This window comes from Chamaea fasciata, unplaced genomic scaffold, assembly GCF_029207755.1.
Source record: "Chamaea fasciata isolate MVZ Bird 193981 ecotype frontalis unplaced genomic scaffold, bChaFas1.0.hap1 SCAF_5, whole genome shotgun sequence".
NCBI classification, from domain to species: domain Eukaryota; kingdom Metazoa; phylum Chordata; class Aves; order Passeriformes; family Sylviidae; genus Chamaea; species Chamaea fasciata.
This window is the reverse complement of record NW_027094090.1, coordinates 42875933-42883328: the sequence shown is the minus strand read 5'-3', so window position 1 is coordinate 42883328 and position 7396 is coordinate 42875933.

Genomic DNA, 7396 nt, shown 5'->3' with positions numbered 1-7396 from the left:
GAAAGTGGCAGCTAAGTTCCTGTCACACATGGTGATGCTGGTTTGTGATACTTGTGGTGCAAGAGAAGGACAAAAAACGAGAATCCGGCTATTAGAAAGTGATAGTTATGAACACTCATTTTCTGTTACTAAAATCAGGTGTCTGGCTCACTGTATGCAGGGATTGAGGTGAAAATAGCCACTTAAGTTTTGGCACACTGTAACTAAACATACTAGAGCAGGTCTTTAAACCTTGGTGCCCTAAATTGCTTTTAATGGTTCTCCAAATAGTACCTAAGGAAACCCAGATTTATATTCATTATGTTGATATCTTGAATTTCCATCTATATCATTGTAAGATGCTTAGAGCTGCACAAATTCAAAACAGTTGAAAAAAATTCACTGGAACAGAATTATTACCAACCTTAAAATAGTAGTTCTCAAGACAGTAACAACTAAAGTCTGTTGTAGGTTTCTTGAATTTCTGCCTCCTCAAAGGCAGACCCAAGGGTAAAATAAGCTAGATGAAATCAGCGAATGTAGTGTCAGGGTTATCCAAGGGCTTATTGGCATTTCTAATTGACCCTCAAAAACTATTCTACCTGTTTTGGGAACAGACTAAATGAAGGCAGTTCACCACCTTTTACATTAATCTAAACACATGTTAAAAGACAAACAACGAGGGGGAAAAAAAGTCAAAAGAAAAAGTCCCCAGGCCAAAACCAAAGACCCCTGCCAGTCCCTTGAGGTGGGCAAGGTCACTCCCTGGCAGAGCCCCGTGAGCTGCAAAGCTGCCCAAGCCCAGGTGTGGGGCGGGAAGCCTTGCCAGCAGGGCGGTGTGGAGTGGGGCTTGGCTTAAAGGCAGGCCCTCCTGCCCCTGCTGTATTTCAGTGCACTGCCAGGATGGGCCAGCTGCCATGCCCCAGTACTACAGTGAGTAAAGTGCTCACAGTGTGCCTGCCGGAGCACTTGCACAAGGTCCCACCACATGTACAGAGAGCTACTGAAGCTTTGCTCTGCCAAGGTCAGTGGGAATTTGTTCACTGAGTGGTGCAGGCAGGATTTCCCCCCACGGAAACACACCTCCTCCCGGATGCATGTGCATCTGAGTGTTTGTGTATATACATACACCTCACAGTACAAAGTACTTACAGGAAGTCATCTTCTCTCTTTAAATATTTTTCTTCAATTTCATATTGCATGAAGTCAGGTCCTCACTGTCACAGTTTCTCACAGCTTAATGGTGTTAAAGAGCCCTTCTTGCTCCCGACTGCTGCAATAACAATCAGGGTGGGAGGAAGGGGAAATGAGCATGCAGCACATGCTGTACCTTCCAGCCACCAGCTATTGTTAAGAGCACATTGCTCCAGACAGAGTGGCAGCAAGGCATGGGGTGGGAAGCAGGTGTAACCTGTCAGGAACACCAGTCTAGCAAAAGTTGATTTTTAAATCAGATGAGTACTCATACTTCTCTGATGCCTCTTGTCACCACACTGAAAGAGGTTTTGCATTTCTGTTGCTCAACACATGAAAGCTTAACAAACACCTCTATGGCAAACCAAGACCTCATTTTGTCATGCTGGCACTTCAGTCATTCACCTGAAAAGTCAATAATCATTTTTTCTTCAACTCCCTATCATAACAAAGCATTTCACGTGAAACAGTTTGCTCTCAGGAAGCTTGTTCCCAGGCACTTTGCCATAGTTGGGTTCTTTAGAGAATAGTCTTCAATCTCTCCTCGCTTCTTTCCCTGCTTGTCCAGCTTAGTATTTTTCCACTCTCTTCAGAAAGTCCCACCAGCAAAGGCTGCCCAGGCTGTATTAGCCCCAGTGCAGTACTTTGCTCAAGCTAAGTCGGAACAGGTATGTAGCCTGGCACTATTGACAAGATTTGAACTGCTGCTGGTTGGCCCAAGCCCAATTCAGGTCCCTCACTCCCTGGATTCAAATGCAATGTGTTGGAGAGCTAGTCAGCCCTTGCTGAACCCCAGTGATGTTTGCAGACACTCTTTAGGATGTTTTATAAACATCGATGTGTAGGTCCTTGCCACAGTGAATGAAGCCAGCAGCCCACACCTTCAAACCCCTTCTTTGTTTCAGTGTGGGAGCTACTGTCCTGCTGTGTAATTCTAAAGTGCATTTGTGATCACATTTAGATCATTCTGCCCCTGATCTCCATTAACACCTTGATTTCAGATACCTTCCTCTGTCTGCTAAGCACTCCCATGCTGTGCAATGCAATACAAATGAACGTGTTCAGCCCAGGTGCCACACCATTAAAAAGTATGATGAAAGAACATCCCATCTATGCCTGCTTCTACCCATCAGGACAGTCTCTCTGCTTTTTTTCCTCCACCAAGTCCTGGAGATGAAATATAGGCATCATATACACCCTGCTTTTGAAATGCCTTCTGTGGCTGGCTGTTCTCTGTCCAGGATTATCCTTCTGCAGTGGGACACTGCTGCTTAACAAGGGAGTCAATTGACCATAAAAAGGCCTGGCATTTTCTGTCCCTTACTAAGAATTTTCTTCACTTGTCCTTATACTTCTTTTTGCCTCATAGTTATTGGTCCTCTTTTACCAGAGGAAAATTTTTAGGAAAGAGAGTCCACCCCAGTTTTCTGTCCCTCATGCAGCAGCTCTCAACTCCAGTTGAACATTGCTTGGTTTTCTTCAGGAACTAGTTCAATTCCCTGCCAGAATGCCACAGCAACTAAGCCCTGATTGTCTTCCTCTCCTTCTCCAGCAGCTTTTGCATCACTCAGGTGATACTGCCCTGCTCCTGGTAGCTTGGCTTACTTCACTGGGCTGAAATGATGCTGAAAAACAATGGGAAAAAACCCTCAGAAATGGTTCTTCCTCCAAGGCAAATTCTCCTCTTTAAATAGTCCACTTGCATTTAGGAGGAAAAATACAATTTTTATCTCATTAACATATGATTCCCCAGACATCTGCACTTCTGAGCTCTGTACCTAATTTATGTTCATTCCTAACACATATGATTTAACCTGGAGTTATGATGTACAGACTCAGACTCTGAGAAAAGGACTAGAAAATCTGTATTAGTAATCAGTCCAGCTTTATTTCCCTCAGTGGTGACTCTGGATGACTTACCAGCAATTTTGGACTGAAGAAAATACAACTGTCCTGTGCTGCAGTAGAATCCATCCATCTGCACCCTGAGAGCTCCTCATTGCCTCCTCATCTATTGCTTCCCACTTGTGGCAGCATCACTTCATCTAGTCCACAGTAACCTGCCATTTCCACTGCCAACAAACCTTGAAAATGTTCTGAATTTCACACCAGGAAAGGCCATAAGATGCACTTTCTATGTCAAATGCCTCAGAAACTGTTCCTGCGCTACCATAAAATCTTATCTAAGATACATGGGGATAAAGTTCTATGCCATTTGTAGTTTTTGCTGCAATGTTTTTAAGTACTGGTATAATGTACCCTAATAAATAATTTTATATTTTGCTTTTCATCTTTGCTTCTGTCTGATTAAGAAATGAAGAGGAGAAGGGTAAGAATCTATCCCCATGTGGGACTGGGCTGCCACAGTACAGGCCACAGCATGTAAACAAAGTGATGCAAAGTCCAATCTCCCCTGTACCCTAAGTTCCCCAGTAAGAATAATGAATTTGTGTAATTCTTACAGGGGTATAATGAGAGCTGGTCTCAAATCTGTTTCCACCCCAGTGTGCAGGCTGCTGAACTGTCCAGGGGATAAACAGTGCCATCGGGATGATGGCTTAAAGCAGCCAGGATTCCTGGCTTGTAGGAAGCACAACACAGCCACGCCTGTACTGCTGCCAGAGATGAGGCAAGAAGTAGGATGGCTGTGTCCCATGGGGCTAAGCCCAAACCCACCAGCTTACACAGAGCTGGCTGGGACATGAGAGAATCAGCTCCCAAGACAGAAAAGAGATGCTGTCTCCAGTGTGGCTCCATTGGAGCCTGAACCATACACCCAGGCCAGCTCTTCTTCAAGCCACTGAAGTGCCAGCTCACTAGGTTGTGCTACTGGCCCAGTTCCCAAAGGATTTATTAGCTGAAGCAGAGAACCTGCCTGGGGACCACTGGCTCACTGCCACCACAGCCACCCCATTTCTTCAGAAACCAGAGTACTGGGAAAATAGGACAGTGATACCTAAGCCTTCTGTGGGAATTGGGTGTAACATGTATTATTCCCATTACCAGGAGTAGCAAAGGAAATCCTTCAGCAAAGGAATTCCACATGCCATTGTATAATGTTAGGCAAACAGCACAGTAACCCTTGCACTGGCTCCTCCATCACCACGCCTTGCAAAGCAGGTGCAGCTGATCACAGAAACACTGAGGCTGGAAAAGACCTCTAAGATCATTGAGTCCAACCATTAACCCAGAGCCACTGTTCACCAAGAAATCATAACATAGATGATAGATGTCACTGAAGGGATACTTACTCACAGCTCCCATCTGCACACTATTTAACTCCTTGTGCTAAATAGAACCCTTCAGTGTTGGATTTGCTAAAAGTACTTGTATTCTTGTCATGTTCTGTTACCAGAAGTCCAGGAGGACTTCAGTGGGAGAAGTAATACCGTAGACTGTCTCTGTAGACTCTTTCCTTACTGAATATTTTCAGCATCTAGATGGCCAAAAAAAATCGAATTTGATTTTTATAAATTGAAATATCTAAATTAATAAAAGGAAATTATCAGTTAACATCTTAATTTGAAGCAGTTTTTATAAAGACTATAAAACATATTGTCTTGGTTTGGGAAGACAGGTATCTGCTAGGTAATAAAAAAAAAGAACCAACTGCAGTTTCCTTTGGGATGAAGAGTGTAAACTTCCCCCCTCCCCTCTACCCCCCCCCCCCCTTTTTTTTTCTTTTTCAATTATAAATTACAATCAGAGGCTCTTAGGCAAAGGTTTGGGAAATAGGAATAGCAGTTCTTTACTAGTATGTAATACAAAGCAAAGAAACACAAAAAAAACGTACCAAACAACTACAGCATTAGTGACAAACGAAAACAGTACCACGAACCTTGAGGGCTTTGTTTCACAAAACTCAGGGCAGTTTGGTTTCGGTGTCTCTGCAGGATTCTCAGAGCACCAAGCTGAAACAGTGGAAAAGTCCCAGGCTGGTAGCTGGGATGGCAGGGTGTCCCAGCAGGCAGGGGCAGGATGTCCTGGCAGCACAGGGGGTGCAGGGTCACGCTGCAGCAAGAGGAGCAGCGCTGAAGAAGCCAAAGGCGAGGCAGCGCCGGCCCACCTCCCACGGGTAGCAGAGAAAACTCAGGACTCAGGCCGAACCGGTGATAGTAGATTTCTTAGGACTGGATCTTTTTGGCCACAGTGAAACTCTTCTAGCTAGCAACAGCCGTTCTCTCTCTCCCTGAACGCCGGAAGAAGAAAAGCCCGCAGCTGCCTCAAGCTCTGTCTTTTACCTGCATTATCTCCCCCTTCCAACTTTGTCCATCTCTTTGTTTCGGTTAAGTACTCTCAAGTATCCAACACTTGGTTTCTTTGGTAACTTATGGGGAAAAAATTCTTTAGAGAAAGAAGGAACAAACCTAACCCCCAACACATATATTAAACAAATCTATTTCTGACAAGACTTCTAATTTTTAGGAAAACTTGAAGCTACTGTAGCTTGCTAGATTAAAAGGAAAATAAAAATTCGACATGTTGAAAATCCCCTTAAAGTTCAAATTCCCAGTTTTAATCTACCCTGAAGATCACACAAACAACATTTCATATTTTTATGGCAGCAGATCAGAACAGCACCATTCCTTTCTTCCATATGGCAAGGATAATGCAAAACAATATCTGGAGCAAGAAGAAAAAATAATGTGACTGACTGGAAAACATAGAAAAAGAACTTCCTTGAAATGATCTTTTTAGAGAATCATCCCACAAAGCTCAGAACCTCTCAGCATGAGTCTGGCATTAGCTCTGCTATGCCAAACTTCTCCTTCAAGGCTTCCAGCTTCAGACTGAGAGCTAAAGGTGCAGAATCTGGCTCTGGGCACCCTGCTCTGGCTGACCCTTGCTCTGAGCGGGGCACTTGGACTGGATGGTCTCCAGAGGTCCCTCCCTATTGCTCAAATAGCCCATTTTTCTCCAAACCTTAATCACAGACTGCCTCCCTGTTGATCTCTTCCCTGCTGTCTTCTCCCCAGAAGTTACCTTCCCACAGACAGCTCAGGTGACTGTAGGAGTCACCACTGTCCCCTGCCATGGAGCCTGCATTGGGCTGCTCCTCTCTGTGACCAGCACGACCTTCCTGCTGCCTGGCCAGCTCTTGCAATGGCATTGTCCACCTGGGGAGAGGGTGGTATTGCAACAAGGCTGTGTTTTCACTACCCAAAACAGTGAGCTTTCTTTACAGAAAAATGGCTGTTTTGAATGGCTTTTTTTTATGTCAGTGAATAAAGTCTGTGCTTCCAAGCATTTGTGAGGCACAGGCATGGCAGCCACTGAGGGAGCAACACTGGGCCAAGCCAGAAATCCTTCTGGGCAGCACTGAAATAACCAATTACTTCATAGCCCATTAAAGAGTAAATAACCTAAAAATTATCCTGCACTAATGGCATCAGTCTTCCACAACTCCCTTCCAAGAGGCTGAGATGTACCACTCATTTGCAAATATTAAAATGTCCCCAGATGCAAACACCAGGAAAAAGAAAGCTCATAACATCCATTTTTCAAATAAAAAGTGACAAAGAGAAGTCAGTAGGTCTTACTTAGGACAGAGCTATGGGAAAAAAATGCAGAAAGCTAAGTAGCTGCCCTGAACTCACCATTTTTTAACAGAAAACAGATCTTTTAACAGTTCTTTTGCCATGTTAGATCTTTAGTGGTGGTGCTTCTGCTGTGCTCTTTTGGCAATTTGGGAGTTGAGCATGGAAGCTGGGACATCATACTAAATATGTATTCATTTTAGGGCAGAGTTTAAGTATCTCTTTCTTGTGGAGAAAGAATTAACTTTTTCCCCCCACTAATGATGTTCAGTATCTTGCACACTTATTTTACAATCATTTGTAAATCAAGCTATCACACGTTGGCAAGTCTACTTAGAATTATTTTTTCTTAGGCTGATACAGATGATATCATGTCTTTGCTTGTCTGAGGAGGACAAGAACATCTTGTAAGAATGAAATTCTCAAAATCTTTACAAAGACATGCTTATCTATAGGCTGCAAGTAGGTTTTTGTATTCTGTATTCATTTTGAATTTGGAAGTTAGAGAGGAAAACTGAAGCATGCTGCTATAGCTGTGTCCCTGTGAGCATGCATATGAGTATCAAACAATGAGGTAACCAGTGGACTAAGCAGCTGATATTTCTATTCATTTTGAGGAGATAAAATCTTTTTTGGCTTTATTTTCCTTTCTTGGGAATTGGAAATGTCTCTGATCATAGTTTCTA